At 39.2% G+C, this 24,570-nt stretch overlaps 1 protein-coding gene across 2 annotated transcripts in view; it reads right to left on the bottom strand.

Annotated features, from left to right (window-relative positions):
• COL8A1 (collagen type VIII alpha 1 chain) overlaps nucleotides 1–24,570 on the bottom strand; it is a 160,353-nt gene that overhangs the window by 6,360 nt on the left and 129,423 nt on the right. The window lies entirely within an intron of this gene.

Genomic DNA, 24,570 nt, shown 5'->3' with positions numbered 1-24,570 from the left:
TCCCTTTGGCTGCTTTAGTGTGGTCACAAATAAATATAAATGTTAAAGAGCAAACAACAATACAAATGCAGAAGTCTGAACTGTAAAGGTTCTTCATGTGATAGTCTGAGAAATGTCACTATAAAAATTATTATCATGATTATGTTCACACAAGGATGCCATTTCTTTTTTCTGTTTAAATACTGTGAAGTCATTCATTTAGAATTTGGCTAATTGTCTCTGGAGTCCATTAAAGTTCATCTTTGTACTATTATGAAAGAAAGGAGTTTACAAAGCAAATTAGTTGTATAAATAAGATAGAGACATTTAAGTACTCAAGAATAAACTGTTTCTAATCCCTTTAATAACACCCTTTGCAAATTAGCAGTTGACAGAATAAATATAAATGGGGCTTACGTATCTGTTTATAAAAAGCTCGAAAAGACCTCTGAGAATGCCCAGGGCTAAAGACCCAACAGCCCAGGAAACTGCAGTATTTGCAAACACACACTAGAGGGCAAGTGTGGTACATGTTGAAGTCTGTTCGGTAACTCATCCCCAGTGCTAACACCAGATACCTATTTTGCTCTCACAACTTAATCTTATTAAGGGACTTAATGAAAATCTGAATCTTAAGTGGAGTATCATCATTATGCTGCAGAGGTGTGTGTGTGTGTGTGTGTGTGTGTGTGTGTGTGTGCGCGCGCGCGTGCGTGCGCGCGTGCGTGCGTGTGTGTGTCACAGAGAGAGACGGAGATTTTTAATGTGTCTCCTGGAAAACAATTAAATAAACTTCTGTCTATAAATAATTTAGTTCCCATTCTCCTGAGAGTTTATTTTCTTTGCTGCTGCCTTACTTAATTCTTGAGCGTAGTTTTCCACTTCTTAGAAAATGTGCATTGGCTTTGCAATATCCTACTCAAAAGTAGTGCCAAGAGTATAAACAGGGTACAGAAGAATTGTTTAATAAAAAGCACCTAAGAAAATATTGAATTAAAGAATCCCTACCATAAAATTCATTGCTTTACAGGTTTTCTAAATATACAAACTAGGGGGAAAAATAAAGAAACATCTGTCAGCAAATTGATTTATAAAAATTTCTCCATTTCATAAGTAAGAATAGTCTCAAGAACTGTTTATTTCAAGTGGACTCTAAATAATTTATGTACTGATAAAATGGGAGAAGATATAAAGCTGTTATTTTCTGTCCTAAGAATGGATGTCATAAAGCATTTGTATAAAACCACAGGATTATTACTGATTTATACTGAAGAATAATCAAATTTATTTCAGGTGAAAAAAGAACATCTGCTTGTAAGTACTTAACAATAATTTATTGAATCCTTACCAAAAACAAGGCTAAACCCACGTAGGGATTACAAAAAAGACTATAGTATGGCCAGTGGGCCCTGCCCTCGGGAGCTTATGGTAGGAGTGACAGATGTGTCAACTATTAATAAACAGCAAAGGATATCCAGAAAAAAAGTGAATTTCCCCTCCACTTCTGTTCTTTGGTATCTAAAATCCCTTCCTTTTGAATCAGCAACTTTCTCCATTTTTCTTCGCATTTTTTCCAGATATATTTTATGAATATGCACATACGGTACACTCCTTTGAGACACTAATTACAGCATACTACACACACAACTATTCTTTATATTCTTCACTCGGAAGACCAGAACTTGAGACATTGTCATCCCAGGTTTGTGTATCTGAACAGATCCCTTCAACTCCTTCATTTGTTAAAACTACTACTTGATCGTTCTCCAAAGTCTTGTCTGGCTTTAACATTCAGTGTCTAAGGCAGTCACTAGAGAGGTGAAAGTGTTAATCCATACCAGAAATATGTGGTAATATCTGGTAATGTATAAACTGGGACTTAATTCTACCTTTGGGAATAAATTAATTTAATCATTACATCCTAAATTTGTGGTGATGTCTTTAATAAGCTAGAATGCTTGGCCCTTCACCCTTCCACCCATCAATTCAGGGGATGTGTTGAATTATATTTAATGATGTTTCAACCCGGACAATCTACTGAAACATTGGAAAACCGGAAGAAGACAAAGTGCCTGGAAGAACACTAGTTGACTACCAAAGGCCCAGTGGGATCCTGCTTTACTACAATTATTTCCTCTTGCAGGCTTGGCCTTTCTCTCCCCAAAACCACCTCCTTCTGTCTGCCATCTGCAACATTTCTTTGACTTTATTTAAGTAAACTTTGTTTGGTTTTAACTTGAATATTTATGTAGGAGCTCTGGTTAGAATTTACCGCTTGACTTATCCTTACTAATTTCCTTCTTGTCCCTGAGGATATTTTTGGTGGTCAAAGTGGTGCGGTGGTTCTCCCCAAATCACTCAAAAGAACATTAGATTTGTGTAATGCTATCCAAACACCTAGGGGAAACAAGGAGTCTCAGAGTTCCTGCTGGGAAGAAATGGTGGGAGTGTGGTTTCTTTCTTTTTTTTTCTTTTTCTGAGGATGCAGAACACAATAATGTTTTGAGTTCTCTTTCATTTCTATTTGATAATGTGTGGAATATACATAAACATAAACATGTAGAATGGGTGTGGATACTGGGTCTTTGCCAGCTAAGCTGGCTTAGTAATGGTTGTCATGTCACATAGGAAAAGCATCTGAGAAGCCAAAAGACCAGAATTGAGCTGTAGCTCTGTGATTCTCCAAGTCTGCGACCTTGGGTAAGTACCTTATCTCCAGCCCCAGTTACCTTACCTATAAAATAGAAACTATAATCTCTGCCTCTCCCACAGAGCCATTCAAGGGCACTAAAGATAACATGAATTCTTTGTGAGCTCAAAAGCACCATTCAAATTTATTATTAATGGAGTGTGACCAAAAAGACCAATCAAAACCAACTGAAATGTCAAAGATTTTCAAAGAAGGATACTAGCCAAAGTAAATGTGAGGTTAACTGCAATAACGATAAACCTAACATGAATTAGAAAAACAATGGCCATTAAAATGCACATATTAAAATGGCAGAGAAAATTAAAGAACAGCAGAACAAAGGTAGTTATTCATTCTGGTGTCAGAGTTGCCAATCCTACCCACGGTGAGTGGGTGAGCGGCCCTGAAGTGTTCCCTGTATGTGGGCTGGGCTGAGGAGAGTTTCGGTTTCCTCATGTGACCTGTAATGTATGTAACAGAATAATGTGATATATATTATTTTAGACACTCCTCAGCATTTTATTTATACATTTATCCTCATGAAATGTTAGCTTGCTGCCCAAAAGAATGCTTAAGTATTTAAACTTTCAGACTTTGCCCTGTGTCCAACTTTCCCTTTCACATGGAGCTAATACGGTACGTCTGGGTAAGTGTATGTGTACGTGTGCGCGCACGCATGTGTATCCATGTTGCATGTGGTGCGCTCAAGTCTCTCTCTTTTGCTCTTAGGTAGTCCTCTACTTTCCCCCTTGCACAAGGTTTGTAGTTTCTCAAGGCCTCAGATTTACCACACCTAAAACAAGAGAAAGTCAGGCAGAATCCTACTCCTCCACTCACCAGAATTCTCTTCTTGGCTTTTCTATGCCTCTCAAAGAAATTCTCTCCTGATTCATTTCTCAGGACAATTCATTCATTATATATTTACATTGTATTTTTATTTATATAGATATTTATATTTAGTACTGTCCTGGGTATTAGAGATGAGTGGTAAATAAGGGAGGTGAGGTTCCTGATCTTACTAAACTCACATTCTAGTGTGGGGAGACCAGCAATAAACTATAAAAATAACTTTTTAATTTCATATTTGAGTGCTATGAAGAAAACAAAGCAGGATAAAAGTCTTGAGAATGACTTGGGGTGGAAGACACTGTTTCAGAAAGGGTGGTGGGGAAAACATTTCTGAGGAAGTAAGTTTTGGATAAAGATGTGGAGGTTAAAAGGTTTTTCTCTCTTAGGACATGATGCTGAAAAAAAGTCTTATTTATTAGAATGGAAGTTGTGGATACATTTCACTAATGTAAACTCCCATTTCAAAACTTTATTCCTCATCTATATCTATCCTCATTTTGACCTCTTTATTTATTGTACTCTTTTTTTTTTCCTGTGGGACTTCTCCTTTTCATCCTCCTCCTCCTCTTCTTCTTTAATCCGTCTCCATATTTCAGTCCTACTATATTAGTTTGCTAGGCCTGCCTTTACAATTACTTCACATTTGGTGGCTTAAATAACAGAAATTTATTTTCATACAGCTCTGGAGCCTAGAAGTCTGAGATTAAGGTGTTGGCAGGGTGTGTTTCTTTCGAGGGCTCCTTGGCTTGTAGATAACCACCTTCTCCCTGCGTCTCCACATGGCCTTTCCTCTCTGTGTCTGTGTTCTCATCTTCTCTTCTTAAAAGGACACCAGACATAGAAGGTTAGGATCCACCCTGGTGAACTCATTTTAACTTAATTAACTCTTTAAAGACTCTGTCTCCAAATACAATTACATTCTGAGGTCCTGGGGGTTAGGTCTTTTAGGGGACACACCTTAGCTCAATGGTATGTACCATTCCTCTAGACAACTCAGTTACTACCCCTTCTGCAAAGTGGAAGATGGAAGTACCTTCTCAACCATCATTATTCTCCTAGTCCTATTGGAAGTTTAACAGATAGTTAAATGTAATTCTGATCAACCGCATGTTTTTTCCTATTGTTTTAATCGATTAGACCTCAACATGATTAAGCTTCTCGAGGACAAGGGAAATGTGTGATACTCTGTTGACTTTCTCAGTATTTGTTAATAGATCCTCCCAAACAAAACTCATAGTGTTGATAGGGGCTTTAGAAAAAATATAATTCAGCCTCACTCCCCACTCAGAATCCTGCTTACAACAGATGCTGACAGAAAGTCCTTGTTTTCCTACTTAAATATTAATAATGATGGAAACATTCATTAGGCAACCTATTACCTTGTTTTACAAATCCTGTCACTATTTTTATTATTTGAGCGGCTTGTAGGGCAGACAGACCTTTTCTGATTCATAGATGGCAGTGCACATGTAAATTACATTTAGTGGGGGGTCAGGATGGGGACATTAAAATATGTATCCCAAAATTGGCTAAGGCAAAAAAAAACAGATAGTCACATGACCTTTTATTGTCATGTAAATAAGCCCACCTTATTTAGAGGACCCGATAGGGTCCTCTAATTAGGGATATGGAACTTTGTTGCACAACTGATTATATTACAAATGCTACGTACACTGTAAACCATGTTACACCCCCTCAGGTTATAGTTTTATTGCCCTTAGAATATTAATTAGTGTATCTTAGCATTATCTCAGCATTTTTTTTATCTCAGGTTTTTAACATTTTATTTCAAATTGACTTTGTTATCATGCTAAATAGCTTTGATGTGTTCACTTATGAATGAGACTTGTGTTTTTAACATTTTGAGAGTAATGCTTTGATGGGGACACAAAAAATAAACAAAAATATAAATATGTGATGGCTGAATGATATGGAGAAAAACAACGCAGGAGATAGGGGGAGGTGGATGGTTAATATTTGTTGAGATGATGTACTTTGAAATCCATTTCACTGTAGAAACTGAGCTTCTGTGCTTGAATGGGCTAGCTCCTAGATTTTAAAGGAAGAAGCAACAGCTCTAAATAATGGAAAGTAAAGAAATTTGGCTTTCTGGGGGCTTCTGGAGGAGACTAATTGAGAGTGGAGTTGATGGCTGCATAGGGGAGAGTCAGAGAAAAATTTCCAGTGGAGGAGCAGTCAGTAAAGAAAAACTCATTCATATGGACTTTCTACGTTTGTTATAGCATCTGTACGGTAAATTTCCTCATTAATCTTCTCAGAGGTAAAGAAACCCTAATTGTTCTGAAGAAACCATCAAAAACTCTATTCCTTTTTTGGGAAGGGATTTTTTGGGGGGATAGGCAGAAGCATAATCAATGCTGTTCCAGATTGGCTTTGGGAAGAATTAGTAATTGTAGTTGAGAAAACCAGAGCAGCAGGTGGCTAGGGGAGGAGGGGCAGTGAATATCAAAGTTATAATTATATTAGCTAAGTTTTAAGCACTAACTTTATGCCAGCACAATGAATGTACTTCAAATATGTTATATAATTATTCTTATATCCACCTATTAGGCATTATTAAACATTTAAACTCTTTCAAATGATACCTCCCCATCCTGTATTTATATAATTGATTGTTTTACTGAAATTCAAGACTTACACTTCAAGTTAGAAATTTAAAATTCTTATTTGATTGCTTTTAGGAGCTGTCATCCAATATATTAGCTAACGAGTCTTTCTACTTTGTTTTACAAGGTACAGATCTATCTAATAGTATTGCCACTCTTCTTCATCTTGTCCTCCAAATATCAATCTTGTCTTCTTAGTTGAAATAGAGAATTTCTCTGTTATGTAAGATGGATCCCTTCCTTTTTCTTTCTGGACCAGGGACACAGCTTGAAAGGTATTCACAAAATCAGAAAGCTGCTGGCAAGGCGAATACATTGAGAAGCAGCCCAAAGAAATAAACCTTTCAGATACTGGTCAGTCAGCCCAGTGAAGGCATTGGGGAGGACTATCAAATAAGCACTCATTAGCTTTAGTCAATCTGCTCATTTACACCTATTAGGACTGATGCAAACATAACATAGAACTTGAACTATGTGCTTCACTGATGAATCCTGAATTTTGCTACAAGTAAGAACAGACAACCACCCCACCTGTTAGCTATAGGCAGAGCATGACCTCACAAAACATACAGAACTTGAGATGTCAGTTAAGTTGTGCTCCCAGCTCTAGGTATAGGCCACCCACATAATCCTCTGAAATGGATGGCCAACCACCACATTCCAGAAGTTCTCCAGAGGAGGTGATTTGGCAACATTCCCTAGCAACCACCTGCAGTATTTCACAGACCTGTATTTCCTAATATCTAATTCAAATCTTTCTTGCTGAACTTTAAGCTCATTTACTCTTTGTCATTCTCAAAGGAGGTGAGAAACATCTGGAGAATATTTTTCTTTTTTTAAAAAGATTTTATGTATTTATTTTTGGAGAAAGAGAGGAACAGAGGGAGACAGAGAGGGAGAGAAACATTGATCGGTTGCCTCTTGCATGCTCCTAACCAGGGACCTGGTCCACAACTCAGGCATGTATCTTGATTGGAAATTGAACCAGTGACTTTTCAGTTCGCAGGATGATGCCCAATCCACTGAGCAACAGCAGTCAGAGCTGGAGAATATTTTTCTTAAAATAATTGTTCACATATTTGAAGTTTGCTGTTAACTCCTTTTGTTCCTCTAACTGGAATCATGTCAATTTTTAAGTTGTTTATAAAACCCTTGAGAGAACCTTTAAAAGAAAAAATTCTAAAGTGCAATCTTTCCTTTATTTTTGTTGTTTTTTTTCTATAATATAAAGCATCATTGTTCTCAGAATGTTATTATCTAAATCTTAATTCTGATTTAATGAAGTCACGTTTCCTGACTGGGCATTAGTTCCCTCATTTGCAGAACAGGAACATTGGCTAGTTTTGAAATTTCATGGCAGATGTGAACCTAAATAATATGTTCATACTTCATAAATGAATGATTCCATGAATGTACATGTTAAAGCTTTTTGGGTATCATAAAGTTAGTTCAATCTCATACTTTCAGTTACTTTTCAGTTTTTCACTTTCCTTGACCAGAAACCAAAGGCAGAACCTAACTAAGAAAAAGAGTTTATGGATAAAAAAGTAATTAATGATTTGTAACAATACTTAAAAATTGAATAAAAATTGAATTTTTTCAATTCAATTTCTCAAAACTCACTCAGACATTTTAAAAAATGTCTGCAAATGATAAAAACTACCTAAAATGGGTAGGCTCAAAACTTCCTCCAGGGTCATTTAGCGAGTATCAGTGTCTGCCTCTTGCGAAGGGGGCGTGCATAGTGAATAGCTGTGATATAATCCTGTTTCAGGAGCTACAATGTTCATTTTGTAAGAAAAATTGAAGATCCAATATCTAGGGGCAGCTCTGTAGTATAGTTGATGATGAGGAGGTTTTACTGAAAGAGTTCTCCTTATTCCATAGGCCTGGTGACATGTTGGAAAGTACATTCCCTCGTGGTGTGGCTCGAGAAGGACTGGAGAGCACTCTGTCATTCATATGAGCATCTTTGGCCTTCTATGCACACGTACAGTTTGTGTAGACAACACAAAGTAAAATAAAGGTGTTTTTAGGCCTTTGCAAGGAAGGGACATGTATGAGGAAATTTCATCTAATGTAATCTATTGAACTGGATATTTTAAAAATATTTATTTAGAACAAACAATATATACGATACAACTCTAATGTGTTATGTAAATTACAAATTTCCTGGAACATTTCTTCACGACAAGCACTTTTATCTCAGCCTATTTTGTTCAGACCAATGGGACTGCAAGTGAATTTCAACCAAACAGGACTCAGCAGTGTCTTTGTCATATGCTTAGTTAAAACTTGGTAGTTAGTGAAGTAGTCCTTTGTAAATAACATGAATGAACTGAATAAAATAAAGTGCTAGAATTATGCTCATTCCCAAAATATCTAAGGTCATAGAGACTAGACAGTTTAAACCAGGTTATGCAAAAGAAGTTGTGTGTTCAAGGGCAGTGTCTAGGTGTGGGACGGAGGGACAAGGAGGAGAAGATGACTTGCTTATAAACTCCAACTTTTCCTGAGGAGCAGTGTCAAATTAGAAGCCCTTGCCTCTTCTCCTTTTCCATAATTCTGTATACTTTCTAGATGTCTCACTATTGTTCAGCATCGTAGTCAAGAAAAGTTGAGAGATCAGGTGAAATTCAAAAGTTAGTTGTGTTTTTTTACTATTAAGAATGTGGGAACGTAAACTACTGTCACTATGGAAAACAGTATGAAGGTTTCTCAAAAAATTAAAAATAGACTGCCATATGATCCAGCAACTCCTCTTCTGTGTCTTCAGCAAAAGAAAACAAAAAGACTAACTCTAAAATATAGCTGTACCCCATGTTCACTGCAGCATTATTTACAATAGGCAAGACATGGGAACAACTGGTGAATAAAATGATAAAGAAAATGTGATATATATATATATATATATATATATATATATCGATATATCTATATTTTACTCTTCAGCCATAAAAAAGAATGAGATCTGGCCATTTGTGCCAACATGGATGGACCTTGAGGACATTATGCTAAGGGAAATGTCAGACTGAGAGAGACAAATATCATATGATATCACTTATATAAGGAATCTAAAAAACGAAACAAAACCCCCCACTAGGTTCGTAGATACAGAGACCATACTGGTGGTTGTCAGAAGTGGGGGTTGGGGTAGGGAGTTGGGCAAAATAGGTAAAGAGGGTCAAAAGGTACAGACTTCCAGTTACAAAATAAATAAATTATGGGGATATAATGCAGAGCATAGCAACTATAGGAAAGAAAAGTTCTAGTGAACATTTTGAAAATTGAATGTCAAGTACAGTGGGCTCAATTCCCAGCCAGCATGGGCACTTCCTGGAAGCCGGAGGGAGAGCCCTTTGCCACCATGGATGTTTCTCCAATGCTTTCCTGGGACAGTGTCAAGGAAGGACTGAAAACACTCAAAGTCTCTTTTCTCTGCTCCATTCTGTTTGGCACTTAGTACTTATTCCATCAGTATATTCAGAAGATTAAATGAGCAAGCCAACTAACTTCCTGTACTAGCATTCTCATTTTATTAGCAGACTATTATGGCAGTAGACTGTTCATTTTGGTATTTTTATAGGAAACTGTGAAACAAACAAAAATTCCCTCAACCAAGGAAGAAATCCTAGTTGTTTCCAATCTCTCCATAATACTAAAATATTTATTAATTAAATTATTAAGTGGATGCATATGTGTCTTTGAGGGTTTACAGATAAGAGGTAGGGGGCATGAGATAAAAAATTGTTGACTTCTTTTTGCAGTTTTGAGCTGGTTATTTTTTGGGTTTAATTTTTGAAGTTTTATTTAGCTAAGATTACTTTGAGCCACATAACCTTGAATGACTTGATATTAAAAATCAGTTCCCTTGAGTTTCAATCACACATGGGCAAAATATTAAATCAAATCAGTAGCATTTGGAAATAAAATAATTAATCAATTTCTTCCAAAATTGCCATCCCCGATACACATAGAACTTATCTCCAGTCAGAACAACAATTCTATTAAAGTTGCAATATTTAGCTCTGAAAATTTTGGAATTATAAAAGAACTTTATAAATCTTAAAAATTTCTTGGTCAGTAAAATGTGCATTTGTTCTTTCTCTGTTGTATCGTTCAAGAATAGCAAGATCATTCTCCAATGCTTCCCCCCAAAATGGACTGTTTCCCCCCAAAATGAATTTAAATTAAAAAACAAATTAGTGCTCAAGCTGGGGCTAAGCCTAAAATACCAAGTTGTGATAAATTGTCAGCTACCATTTTTCAACTACAGTTCCATCTAGATAATTAGCCCACGTGGTAGCATCCTGCCCTTTGAACACAAGCAAAGCATTGAAAGAAACTAAACCACAGCTATCTTGGTATTGGAAGTTCCATTTCTTTGAGGGGTGGAATTTATTTTGAGGGGGAGAGAGATGGATGTGCTGTCTGGGAAGAAAAATCATACGGTTTTCACAGTTAATTTACTGAACATTTTTCAGAGAAAATGGAAGTTGGAGAAAGGAAAAGACAATGAATTATGTAATAAATGCCAGTTCTTGGGGATGTCTAAGTTAAGAAGTCTGGGATTGTGTAAGAGACTCTTCTTTTTATGAGCAAAACTCACCATAAGGCAAAAAGCATTCACAAAAACATGTAATTCCATTGATATACATGCTTTGCGGAGGTTATTTCTTAGGACTTAGTGTGTGAATAGGAAACTGAATTGGAGATGAGAGATGGAGGTGAAGCCACTTCTCTGACATGACACCCTTGTGTACCTTTCAGGATCCCTTGTTTCTACACTATAAAATGAGGCAATGAATTAAATGGGGGAGGGGAAGCACAAATACCTGGAGGAAACAGGGAGATGAGGGAGTGAGTAGAGTTCGCTGGCCCAAGTTTGTGGTGAATTAAGGAGCCTTTGCCCTATCCTGTGGGGCAGTTGTTTAACCAAATATTTGTGTGCCTTGTTTGGGTAGGTATTCAAATTTTTCAAGAGAAGCCATAAAATTAGGGCATTTTGTGAAATCTCTGCATTTTGAAATTTTAGTTCAATTATTATTATTTTTTAAGATTTTATTTATTTATTTATAGAGAGAGGGGAAGGGAGGGGTAAAGACAGGGAGAGAAACATTGGATGTGTGAGAGATACATCGATGTGTGAGAGATACATCAATCAGTTGCTTTTCACACACCCTCAACTGGGGACCTGGCCTGCAACCCAGGCTTGTGCCCTGAGAATTAAACTGGCGACCCTTTGGTTCACAGGCTGGCGCTCATCCACTGGGCTGCACCAGCCAAGGCAGTATTATTTTTTTTAAACATGGTCTGGTAGCTGGTTTCTATCACTCCACCCTCATCTCTGTGGGCAGGATCTAGCCTGTACATTGCTGGGTACCTTTGTACCAGATGGTTTATTGTTAGACCAGATCGTCTAACATCTCTCTTGTTCTAAAATGTTGTAGGAGGGATTTCTATACCTTTATTTGCTTACATTTTTAACTCCTGCATTGTTTCTTTCTACCATGTCAGTTGGTTAGTTTAATTACTAAATTCAACAATCTCATGTTGAATGTTTAGGCAATACTATGTTAGTGGCTGAAGAGATATAAAAATAAGTGAAAGTGAAACAAGGACCTACTCTCAAGAAGCTTTCAGTCAACTTTAACCTGGATGGAGCAGATGGGTAGGTGGGTAGGGTTGGTCAGACACAGATCCTTGAAGAGCAGTGTTAGAAGAAAGGGTTGAAGAATCAATGGGAATTATCCAGCAGAAGAAAGAGGGAAGTGGAGGATATGTCTTGCCCTTCATCAAAATCATCTGAAAACAGACACTTGCAGCCAAAACAGTTCAAGAGCAGCTATCAGGAACGGTACAGAGCTGCAACTCTGAGCTAATTCGCCTGAATTAAATTCTGGCTCTATCACTGACTCGCTCTGTGATCTTAAGCAAATTGCTTAACTTCTCTGTGTCTCCTTTTGTCACAATAAATTGAGGATGATGATAACATTACCTGTTTTATGAGGTTGTTGAGGAGATTAAAGGAATTAGCCCAAGTTAAATGCTTAGAAAAGTGCCTAGATATAATAAGCATTCTATTAAGGGATTAGGAATTATTTCTAAAAGGAGGAGCACAAGGAGAGGAGGATGATGAGGAAGAGGGGAAGTAGCAGTAGAGAGAATTATGAGCACGCATTCCATGACATTTTGCTTTATTTCAGTCCTGTTTTTGGAGAATTTAAAGGTAATGATTTCTGTCTTCACTCTGCTCCAGACCTATTGTGAAAATTAGGCTGACCACTTGACCCTTTGGCTGAAATGTCAAAGACAGGTACGGTAAAGATAGTTCATAATAAATGGATGACAAGCATTGTGCCTGCGTTCCTGCCTCTCAGTGCAGCGAGCCCCACCTGTTTATCATATGCAAGCTTCTGGCTTCCCCTCTCTCAGTGAACTGGCCACTCAGCATTATGTATTGGCTGTAAAAGGCCTTGGCTTTGAAATTCAGAGTACCAAAGACATTCTGGGAGCTGAGAGCAGCAGGCTGGCCTTGTAGGGGAGGCTGCGGAACTTAGACTATATTTTCCTGCTATAGGAAGTAAAATACACAAGTAGTAATAGCTGTAAACTTTTAGGTTAGAAAAGTAACCCACTTACAATAATTTTTTTGAGAAGCTTGACCTTTCTGTGCCATTTCTGGGGACTTGACTACTACTATTAATAACAATGATATTGCTATAGTTAGCACTTATTTAGTGTTTACCATGTTTGAAGACTCGTGTCTGATAGGTTCAAATCCCCTCCCACCACAGACCCTTAGTAACTCAAAACTATGGTACGCTGAGTTTGTTTTTTTTAATTTTTAATTTTTATTTATTTATTTATTTTTAGAGAGAGGAGACAGGAGGGAGAAAGAGAGAGAGAAACATCAATGTGAGAAACATTGATCGGTTGCTCTTGCACATGTTCTGACCGGGTACTGAACCTGCATCCTAGGCATGTGCCCTGAGCAGAAATCGAGCCAGCAACGTTTTTTTTGCAGTAAAATGCCCAACCAATTAAGCCACACTGCTCAGGGATATGTTGAGTTTTGTATCTGAGAAAACACCGACTCAGTTCAATATGTGTTGCTTTTATAGTTAGTGCAAAGCAGTAACCTCAAATCCAAAATACCACATAAATACAAACTGTATTTAGCCACAAATATATATTTAAATAGAAAACACTAATTTTCCCCCAAATGAAACAAATTGGTAATATATTTTATTTTGAACAATGAATTTTAGCCATTAGTTCTAGGAACTGGTTATGGGGCTAGTAGCCCCATATGAGAGCTCTTGCAAAGTATCTGTAGGGCCAGGATCAGATCTTTATCTTTGGGAATTCTCTCTGCATCTAGTTCATAACTGTGCACAAAATAGACTTCATAAATGCTGTTGAACAGATATATAAAAAGCACAAGTTTCCATTCTGTCCTGTCCCCAATTTTCTAAATGTTAAAATAAGACGTTGGGTGGTATAAGGGCAGAGATAGCATGTTTTCTAAACACCGAATTGATGTTACTCATCTGTCTATTATTTTACTCTCATTCTCCTGATATGGCGTCCTGGTATCTGTTGCCAGTTCACAAGAATGGAATATCCTACATTATAGCCATTCTTCCTTAAAGATTAATAAAGGAGTTTTCTTTTTATTATTTAGAAAAACCTTAAGATGAGTAGATGAACAACTATGGAACATTTACACAAGGGAAGACTACTTGGCCATAAAAAAGAAGAAAATGTTACCCCTTGCGACAGTATGGATGGACCTGGAGAACATAATGCTAAGTGAAATGAGCCAGTCAGAGAAAGACAAATACCATGTGATTTCACTCATATGTGGAATCTAATGAACAAATTGAACTAACAAGCAAAATAGAGACAGACTCATAGATGGGGAGCAAGATGACACTGTGGGGAGGAGAGTGGGGTGTGGAGGGATTGAGCAAAAAGGAAAAAGGACTTGTGGACACAGACAACAGTGTGGTGATTGTAGGGGGGCAGGGTTATAAGGGGACTAAATGACAATGGAAAAAAATACAATTTAAAAAAATCATGTAAGGAACAGGGAAATGTTGGTTGAAAGTAAAATAACCTTGAGATGGGTAATAATTTTCATTCATTGCAGGATGTTTTAAGTCTCTCTATGACGACTCGAAAGGTCTTACCGAGGCTTGGCTTGAGATGAATGACAGAATTAGGGAGTAATTTTCTTAATCCCCATTCTTAATATGCAATTTAGGACTTTAGACCTCAAGTGAAAATCTTTGAAATTCCCTTCCTCTATAAAGGTAATCTCTGCGACTCCAGTTCCTTGTTTGTAAAACCAAGTGTATTAAGCTAAACGACCCCTGATATTACTCCCAGGTCTAAAAACTCACTACCTATCGCTCTCTCCAGAGTAGTCTTTTTATTTTTTTTCTGTCTTGTTCATTTCAGAGACTGAAGAGAGTCAGGCCATAGGTTGCGGAGGTGAGTATTAACATGAATTGGAAGGGTGGTGAGTGAAGGAGGAGAGGTGAACATTTTATTATTCCATATTCATGTGAACTCTTCAACAGCATTTTGCAAAGATCCACGATTCTTTTCCCTGCGATTGCCTGTTTTGTGGGCCATATCCTTGCCATGAATTTCTGTCTCCTCGCTGTGGAAACCAGCCAAGGACACATTATTGACCACCTGCTCACTCTCTACACAAGGCGACTCCCCAGACTTATTTTCCTTGCTTTCTCCTCCCGCTGGTTTATGGCTTTCCCTTATGTAGCAATAAAACTCTTGGAGAGCCCTCTTAGGGATGAATTAATGCCACTTAAGTATATTTCCGTTAGCTGCCCTTTGATGGTTCTGTTTAAAAATAAAGGGGGAGTGAGGGGAGTTGATTCTTATTGAAATTTTCCTTTCCCTTACTTTAAACTTACCACTGCTCAGAAACTCTTAGTTACACTCCAAGAGAGTTTTTTTAACAATGAAAAAATGTCTAGAAAATATTATCAGAAGACAAACCATCTTTCAGTAATTTTTTCCCTATTGGAAAAGTATTTACATTATAAAGAGGCCTAGCTTGGCCTGTATGAACTTGCCTTATATTCTTTAAATATTTAAATTTATAAATAATAAATAAAAAGTATATCTGAATTCCAGAAGAGCAGAACAGGAACTTGCTCTCCACCCTAATTGCAAACAGATTAAGGATTGGTTGTCATGATCCCATTTCTACTTTGGGTAGTCTGCGATTTATTTTCACTTTCCCCACATTTTATATTTTATTAATTCATTTGAATCTTATATTTAATCTGTGGCTGCTCTGGAACAGAGCATCCGATGAGGTTCAGTGTCTTTTTCTCACAGTCATAGCCTTGAGCACTGAAAAAGAGGAGTGTCTGTCCTGAGCTTGACACTTGCCTCTGTGTGGCCTTGGGTAAGCCTCTCAGCTTCTCTAGGCTTCTGGCTTCTCTGCTATAATAATAATAATAGAATCTGGATATTGAGGAGGAAAAATCCCCAAAGATGGGCGGTGGAAGGGGGGGGAGGCGGTTTCACTTACTGTCATGGAAATTACCACCAGAACGAACTATTTTCATTTATTCCTTCTTTTGTTTGCTTAAAAAGTGAAGCTAACCAGATGGCAGGCAACAACCATAGGGTGGTGTCACCATGACCCATTCCACCGAGCTCACTGGCACATACCACTTCAGTTTTCTTATTTATCCCATTCAACGAACATTTTTGAACCACCACCTTAGGAACTATTGAGGATTCAAGCACAACTAAGGTGTTTCCGCCTCAATGTCAATACACGGCAAAGACACACATGTATGAGTAGAATTCAAGGAAACTGGTCCTGCTTCCTTTCTTTATTTGGCTTTATTTTCCCTTTTTTCTTCTGCACCGGCTTCTTCTTTTTCCCTTGTCCTTCCCCAACCCTATCCCTAATTGCTTTGCTCTTTTCCAGATTTCTGATTCCTACCTGGTGTGTGCAACCTCAGCGGCCCATTTGAAACTTGAGCCCTAATGAAAACTAATGCCTTCAAAGGCCAGAGAGGGGATGAATCAAATCACCTTCCCACTTCACAGGACTCAAAGGCAGACTTCCTACAGGAAGGAAGAAATGTCAATGCAGTATGACTAGGATGGCATTAAAAGTACTCATCCCTCTGCTGAACATAAAGTTCCAGTTTCTTTTTGCCTTGGAATGGACATTCCCTGAAGGGCAGTCCCAACAACTTAACTTGGAGTGTCCTACCCCAGGGATTCAGAGACAGCCTCCATTTACTCGGTCAGGCCCTGGCTGAGGACTGACTGGCAGCTAAAAGACGGGGCACTGCTTCAGAACATAGATCAGTGGTCTCCAACCTTTTTGGCACCAGGGACCAGTTTCGTGGGAGACAATTTTTCCTGAGGTGGGGGAGGCAGGGGGTGGAGCTCAGGTGGTAATGCGAGTGAAACCTCCATCTTTTGCCCCCCACTCACCTGCCACTCGCCTCCTGCCGCTCACCTCCTGCTGTGACGCCTGGTTCCTAACAAGCCATGGACCAGTACTGGTCTGAGGCCTGGGAGTTGGGGACCCCTGATGTAGATGATATACTTATTTGTTCCCCAAACTGGAAACTATCTGTTTTGCACACTATTCAGACATTAAATTTCTTAGCTACAAGGGGATATAATGTCTCCAAGTCTAAGGCTCAGCCAGTTAAACAGAAAGTACATTATTTGGGCTTGGTCCTTACTTGTGGGAAATGGGGCCTTTCCCCAAACAGAATTCAGGCCATCATTTAGCTCCCGGCACCTAGCACCCAGAAGCAACTGAGGGTCTTTCTCAGCCTAACTGGGTATTGCAGAATATGGATACCTAATTATGGCCTCATTGCATAACCCCTTTACGATATAGCCTCAAAGGCCAGGAAGATTAGTTCTCTTTAACATAGGCACAAAGTCAACAAAATGCTTTCATTCAATTTAAGATCCTACTCCCTCAGGCCCTGGCCCTAAGATTCCCTAATCCCTCCAAATCTTTCCAAGCTACCAGGCATGAAAGGGAAAGAATAGCCCTTGGCATCCTCACCCAAAAGTTAGGTAATACCCACCAACCCATGGCCTACATACCTAAAAGGCTAGACCCCACAGCCCACGAGTGGTTGTCCTGTTTTTGAGCTGTTGGAGCCCTCATTCTTTTTCTAGAAGAAGCTTTTTAATTGACTCTTGGGGCCCCAAATCCAGGCACATAATAGTCATTGGATCCCCAAATGCCTACAAACTAAGGGTCTCTACTGGCTTTCTGATAACCAACTTTTGAGATACCAGGCGCTACTTTTAGAAAACCCTGATGTTACTATTTTTGTCTGTAGGGCCTTAAATCCTGCCACCCTCCTTCCCAATTTGGCAGAGGACTTGCCATTCCATTGCTGCTCTGAAATTCTATCCATCTCATCTAACCCTCACCTGAGCTCTCTGATCGGCCCCTAGACAATCCAGATATTATTGGGTTCACAGATGGGAACAGTTTTGTTCTAGAGGGAAAAAGAAAGGCAGGGTATGCAGTAGTTTATCTCCACCAGACGACAGAAGTACAAACACTATCTACCAATTCCTTGGCTCAATTAGCAGAATTAATAGCTCTTACCCGAGTGCTTACACTGGCAGAGGGAAAAAGGGCAAACATGTTTACAGATTCTAAATATGCTTTTCTAGTCCTACATGCTCACCACCAAAAACAGCCCTATCGAATACGGGCCCCCAATCTTAGAACTCCTCAAGGCTTTTCAGGGGCCTCAGCAAGTACCAGTCAATCATTGCAGGGGACATCAAAAGGGGGATTCTGAGGTAGCCAAAGGCAATCTCCTGGCAGACATCACTGCGAGACAAGTGGCCTTTTAGGATATAAAAATAAAAATAAAATATAAATACCCATCCCTACCTAGGACCAAAGTACCTTCTCTGTAGGTCTGCCGAGTTCCTAAAATTTCTGTTAAAGTTCTGGGACCTAGGAAAATTAATACATTCCACAGATTTTTTTTTTTTGACAGATGATTGATCTATAACGGAGAACAGGGCCTAAGGAACAAGGAGTCAGGGAGTTTAGAAGAAGGAGGAGGTCTTGGGCAGTCTAGGGTCTCTAGGTGGGTTGCCTGGCTGGGAATGAATAGAGAGAGAGTAACAGGTATCTTAGGAAGGCAGAGGAATAAGATGAAGGCAGGAAAAAGCCTGGACTTGCCATGAAGCATCTCTAGCAGCTCCTGGGAAGGAGGGCTGGTCATGATGGCACGATTAATTTGTGTCACCACTGAGAAGGAAGGGTTAATGTCTTCAAGAGGGATCATCTGCAGGTTGGACTCTCCGTAAAGGCGCTGAGCTCCAGCAATCTCTGCAAAGTGGCTGCGGCACACCCTAAATTTGTGCTTACGATGATAGTCCTGATTATTTGCCAGGCTTGGACCCCATCTCCCAGACAGGAGAGGGCTGGCTCTCCTCTCGGCCATGACTGAGTGGCCAGGAGAGGGCTGCAGCCCAAGTTTGGCCATGCGATTGTGCTATTTTATCTTAGCTTCTGATCACTCCTGCAAAGGGCTGGTACTTCCCTAAGCATACAGTTTAAATGTCTCACAAGGGTCAAGTTCCTTCTCTTGGAATCTGACTTCCAGGCCTGCTGGACCTTTGTGCATGACCCTAGCCTGGAACATGCCAAAGACAACAGGGGACCCTCACACCAACTACTGCTTCCCTCTCTGTAAATTTTTCCTAAAAAACGCTGCTTGGACATTTGCCTTTGTACGCAGAACAACTTCCAGATCCTACTCCAGTGCTCTGCTTGGGATTGGAGTTCTAAGGAATAAAAAAATGCAGAGAAATGCTCTCACCCATTAATTAATCCATTGATCCATCCATTCAAAATTGTTTAGTACTTAGCAAGTGCCAGGTGCTGTAGACACAATAATGAGCGGAGAATGAAGTCCCTGTCCTGGAATGACTCACAGTCTAGAGGGGTTGGCTAGCGCTGACTGCTCAGGCTCCTTCCCTGCGTCAGTTTCCATCTCTGTGAAATTAGTCACAGGGAAACATTCAATTCTTGTTTATGTGTGTTGGGCTGACCAGCTCACTTGGAGGATAATTGCCAGCACTTTTACAATCCCGTGCTGGCTTCCCTCCATCTTCCAGCATGTGATTAAGCTTCTTCTGCCTTCTAGTCCTTGATGTGTATCCATAAAAAACAAACTTATTTTAATATCAGTCTCAACAAGACTCGCAAGGAATACAAACAGAGGACGTTGCATAGCACACATAACTAACTCTTGAACTATCTCTATTAGCATCTGGCCTTATACAGAGGCACATTTAAAAAATAATGAGTTATCTATAAGAAGTCTAAGGCAGGCAAAGAATTATTAGACTTACATATTATTAGCATACAGTGACATTTTGGATTTTTTTTTAGAGGAACCATACAAGATTCTTAGTGCTGAACTCTACTTGTTCTAGCTTCTACCAAAATCAAATAGCATAACTGAAAATTCCTTTTCATATATGTTTATCATCTATCTACCTCCCTGTTCATCTTCCAGACTATCATTTCTCTCCTCATTTACGTGTAGTTAGCAACGTGGGCATGGTGGTACAGAGACATAAAGGTTGGCTATTTGCTTGATTCTGACTTCTGATTAGGTAGAGAAATGGATATTTCCAGCATCTGTTAAACAATCTTAAAGAGTCAACATGTAAAATGTTATTATGTATTACAATATACATGAGGCTTTTCCTTCAAATAGGTCAAGTTGCTAAAAATTTACTTTAAAATACAGATCCTCAAAACAAAGACCTTACGTGAAGAGAAGTTAGCCTGAATTTTACCTTATTCTGTGTACTGTCAGATTCATGAAACATGCAGGTATAGATAGCAATCAGAGCAGAAATACACCAAAGAACAGTGGAATCTTGTTAGAGGATGGCTTGACAGACTCTTGGCTCCCACTGCCCTTAACATCTGGAATAACTTGCTCTTTGCGATATGGAAGCCAGGCATTACCCATCGCTCTGACACTGGCACCACCAGGGGCTCACTGAAGTCCTGTTATTATTAATTCATTGAACACATATTTCATGAGGGCTTAGAATGTTTTAAGTACTGCTAGACTCTATTAGTAATAATATTAAGAGTAACAAACATTGAATAAATATTTACCAAGTGCCAGACTCTGTGCTAGGTGCTTTACTTAAATTATCTCATTTAATACAATCCCAACAACTCTGGGAGAAAGATGCTACTATATTTATTTTGCAGACAAGGAAATGAGTGCCCCAGAAGTTTAGACTTAGAAAAATTTCCTTTTACCAAACGACTGAGAAGAAAATTCATCAGTTTTCATTGGATTCTCTCTAAATGTGGGAAACACATTAGACTCAGAAATAGTGGGCCCTGTCGAAGAACATCACAAATTAAAAAATATTAATATATTTCTCCATGTGGCAAAAGTGCTTTCAACCCAGTTAAGGACCCAGCAAAGCTGTTTTGAAACACAATTTAAAATGTGCCCTCCCACCCAAGTCACAAATTGAAACCACGGGGCAGGGGTAATCATCGTGAACTTAGAATACAGAAATGACATGGAGTTCAAGAGCATGCTGTCAGCAACACTTTTAATTAACTGAGTGCGAACAAGGAAAAGAGTTTTCAAGCCTGAGTAGAATAGATTCTTGCATTTGCAGAAACGAGGAAGCTATAGAGAAATTGGGTTGGAGGAGCCCTGAAGAGGTTGAATAATTTGCTCCAGGTCGTCACACAGCTAGCAGGTAGCATGGCATGATTAGAATCTGAGGGTCTGCCTCCAGCTCTTTCGGACTATATTGGATTAAAGCCACTAGAGGAATCCATAGCATCAATGCCTCAGGAAGGCAGTTCAACTAAGTTAAAATGTACCCTTAAAATCATTGTTATATTTGGGGTCTTTGTTTCCATCAGGATAAACATTGCCAAGCAGGCTGTCCACACTGCTCTCCACATCTCCAAGTCCTGCTCCTCGCAGAGCAAATGTCCATGAGAAATCATGGGGAGTATGTTCATGGTTCCCTCTCTTTTCCAGGGACTCTGTTATCCTTTTGGCATCCCTGTCCTGCTGCGTAGAATTGCTCACTGAGACACGCCCTCCACATAAACCTTCCTGTTCACTTAAAAAATGTATTATGACTTGTATTACTTAATTTAAAAAAATAAGCTTTATTTTTAGAGCAGTTTTATGTTTACAGCAAACTTGAACAAAACAGCCTTCCCTGCTCTCATCATCCCACACCAGAGCGGTACTTTTGTTATAATCGATGAACCCACATTGACGCATCATTGTCATCCAAAGACGATAGTTTACATTAGGATTCATGCTTGGTGATTTACATACTCTGGGTTTTGACAAAGGTATAATCACAGATATCCACCATTGTAGTACCTGCAGAATAGTTTTATTGCTCTAAAACTTCTCTGTGCTCTATCTGCTCAGACTGCCCTCCTCCTGACAACTATAGATCATTTTACTGCCTCCATTGTTCTGCCTTTTCCAGAACGTCATACATATAGTTGTTGGTATCGTACAGTATGTAGCCTTTTTAGATTGACTTCTTTCACTTAATAATATGCATTTATGGTTCCTCCATGTCTTTTCATGGCCTGCTAGCTGATTTATTTCAGGTCCTGAAAAACACCGTCTGGATGTACCAGTTTATTTATCAATCTGCTCTTTTTAAAGGCACATTTCGGATTTCCTAAACTTTGCCCCTGACCTAAAAAAAAAAAACTTGCATATGGGCTCTGCTGGGCAACAACCAGGTAATTTAAGAAACGCTTGGAAGGTTTTCATGACTGACAATGATATCACTGGGTTACCCCTCCAGGATAAAACATTTGTCTTTTAATAGAGATTCCATTGCCTCAAGGAGACATTTGGGATGAGGACACCCAGGAGTTTGAGGATGAGTAGGAGGATCTTTGTGGGAAAGCGGCCTCTTGATGACTTTCAGATCACACCAGATGGGCACCTCATCATGAGAGGGGGGCAAGCTGAGAGTCCTTGAGCACCTGCCAGGTGCCACACTTCGGGTCCATTAGCACCTTCACAGTTAGCAAGCTGGGATTTTTAGGAATGGAAACCACAGAGGAAGCCCTGGCTTACTCTCAGCTGTGTGGAATTAACATGAGTCACATACCCAGCTTGATGAGCTGGAAAGGTTCCAACTCAAGCATGCCCATTTTGTAGAATGCACAGTGGACTGCAAGAGTATTAATTTCAAATGGAGTTCACTTTGCCTGACCTCTCTTTGGTTCAAATTTATTAAAGAATACCTTTCTTTTTTTTTGCCTCCACTGGGTAATGATGATTGTTATGGACTCCTGAATCGCTAAATGTCCCCAACTGACTTCTGAATCTTAACATTTAACATAGTGATGCTGACACTACATATATTTCTAGTTAGAATTAGTATATTTTATGTTATAATTATTTGAAAATTGATAACTACTGTATGCATGTGATAAAATAATTGTTCTGAATACATTTAACTTTACTAGATTGTGATTATATAAATATTCTTTAACATTTAAAAATGTAAATCAGACACAGTACTCTTCTGCTGAAAACCATTCCTTTCATGGCTTACAGATCCTCATCTCATCTCTTGCTGCCTGTCCCTCCCACCTCCACTGTTGACTAAGGGACAGACACACTGACTTCCTCTGTTCTTTGAATTCTCCAATTTGCTCCTCCCAGAGCCTTTGCACCTGCTGTCCTTTCTGCCCTAATGGTCCTTTCCCAGCTCTGCTCATGGTTGTCTTTTTTTCATGTCATGTGAGTTTTGGCTAAATGGTATCTTCTTAGAGAAGTCTTTTCTGACCATTCTGGCTGAGACAATGCCCAAATCCCACCATTCTCTATCACATTGCCTCATTTATAACATTTCTCAATAGCTGAAACTATCTTGTTTATTTAATATATTCATTGGCTATCTCCCCTGCTATGTCTGTAAACTGTACGAGAAGGGACCTGGCCTGTCTCTTTCACTGTGCTGTTTCCCCAGTGGCTGGCACATAGTATGTGCTCAGTAAAAATGTGGAGAATGAATAATTGAATGGATATCACCATGGATGTCTATGATTGCTCTCTGAGTTTAATTCTGTCTTATGACTAAGTGTGCCTGCATGTGCCTGCCGCTAGGGAGAAGGGCTTCTTTGCCATTCTCTCTGTTATTACCTCTGCTGTCAGGTAGCACAGGGCAGTTCATTGGCTACTTTTATTTTTGCATTCCCTATAGCTTACATAACATTTGGCACGTAGGAGTTGGTGAACACATATTGAGTGAATTAATAAGTTTGTAGGCAATGACGATGACTCTCTTTAAAAAACAGGCTATTCCCTTCTGGCATATCATTCAACATAATGCCGACATCATGAACATTGGTGTCTAGTGAAGCTGCACTCTCACCAGTTTCCAAAGCCCCGATTGACTCATTTGCCTTTCTGGTGAGCACACAAATAGAGGGCAGGCTGTCAAAAAGGCAAGTAGCAGAATGTCTGCCCTTACTGACAATGAGAGCTTTGTCAATTTAGTTTCCCTGGTAAAATGACAGCAGTAAGCCCCGTGGTTCTATTGTTCTGGAAAGTACTGATGGAATGGAATGGGGACTGACATTAATTGAATGTTTATCATGTTCTAGGTATTGTTAAGTGCTAAATATATATCACTGTATTTAATTGTGACAACACTACTATAAAGAGTAATTGCCTTTTTCTTTAAGCAGATGAGGAACCAGAGATTCAGAATATTGAGTTAGTTGCCCAACTTTACATAGCTGATATTGGCAGAACTAGGCTTTCAACTTCTGGCTCAATATGCTGCGCTCTTTATACCACAGGCGCCACAAAAATAAGCAAATACCAACAAAATCCCCTCCCATATAATTCATTTGGGTAAATAAAACCCTCTTTTGAAATGCAAATACTCTGTCCTATTAAGTCATTCACACATTAATGTTAATAATTTTGGTAAGATAACTTTGACAACTTTGAGCTAGTCTGTAATGGAGGTCATTATCTCATGAGAAGGCAAGCATTGGAATGGAGACTGGGCAGGTAGAGTTTCTGAGAGTCTGACAACTCAGGGAGGAGAAAGGGTGAGAGGCTGGGGGCACCCTGGGGTAAGGGTGGTGGTCTGCGGACTGCACCCAGCTGGGCTGTGCGATCGTTTTGTATCTATTCAGAAGACAGTGTCCTGGGAAGCCTGATGGGTAGGCCAAGGAAGATGGTAAGTGTGAGACACAGCATAGCAGGGTGGTTACAGGCTGGGATCTAAACCAGATGCTTAAGTTTAAATTCTGCCCTTGCCACTCATGGCCTGTGTGACCTAAGCAAGTGACTTACCGCTCTGCAC

This window comes from Pteronotus mesoamericanus, unplaced genomic scaffold (assembly GCF_021234165.1).
Source record: "Pteronotus mesoamericanus isolate MK-2021 breed Mesoamerican mustached bat unplaced genomic scaffold, CSHL_Meso_final contig_42, whole genome shotgun sequence".
Lineage (NCBI taxonomy): Eukaryota > Metazoa > Chordata > Mammalia > Chiroptera > Mormoopidae > Pteronotus > Pteronotus mesoamericanus.
This window is presented reverse-complemented; position numbering and strand designations above follow the sequence as displayed.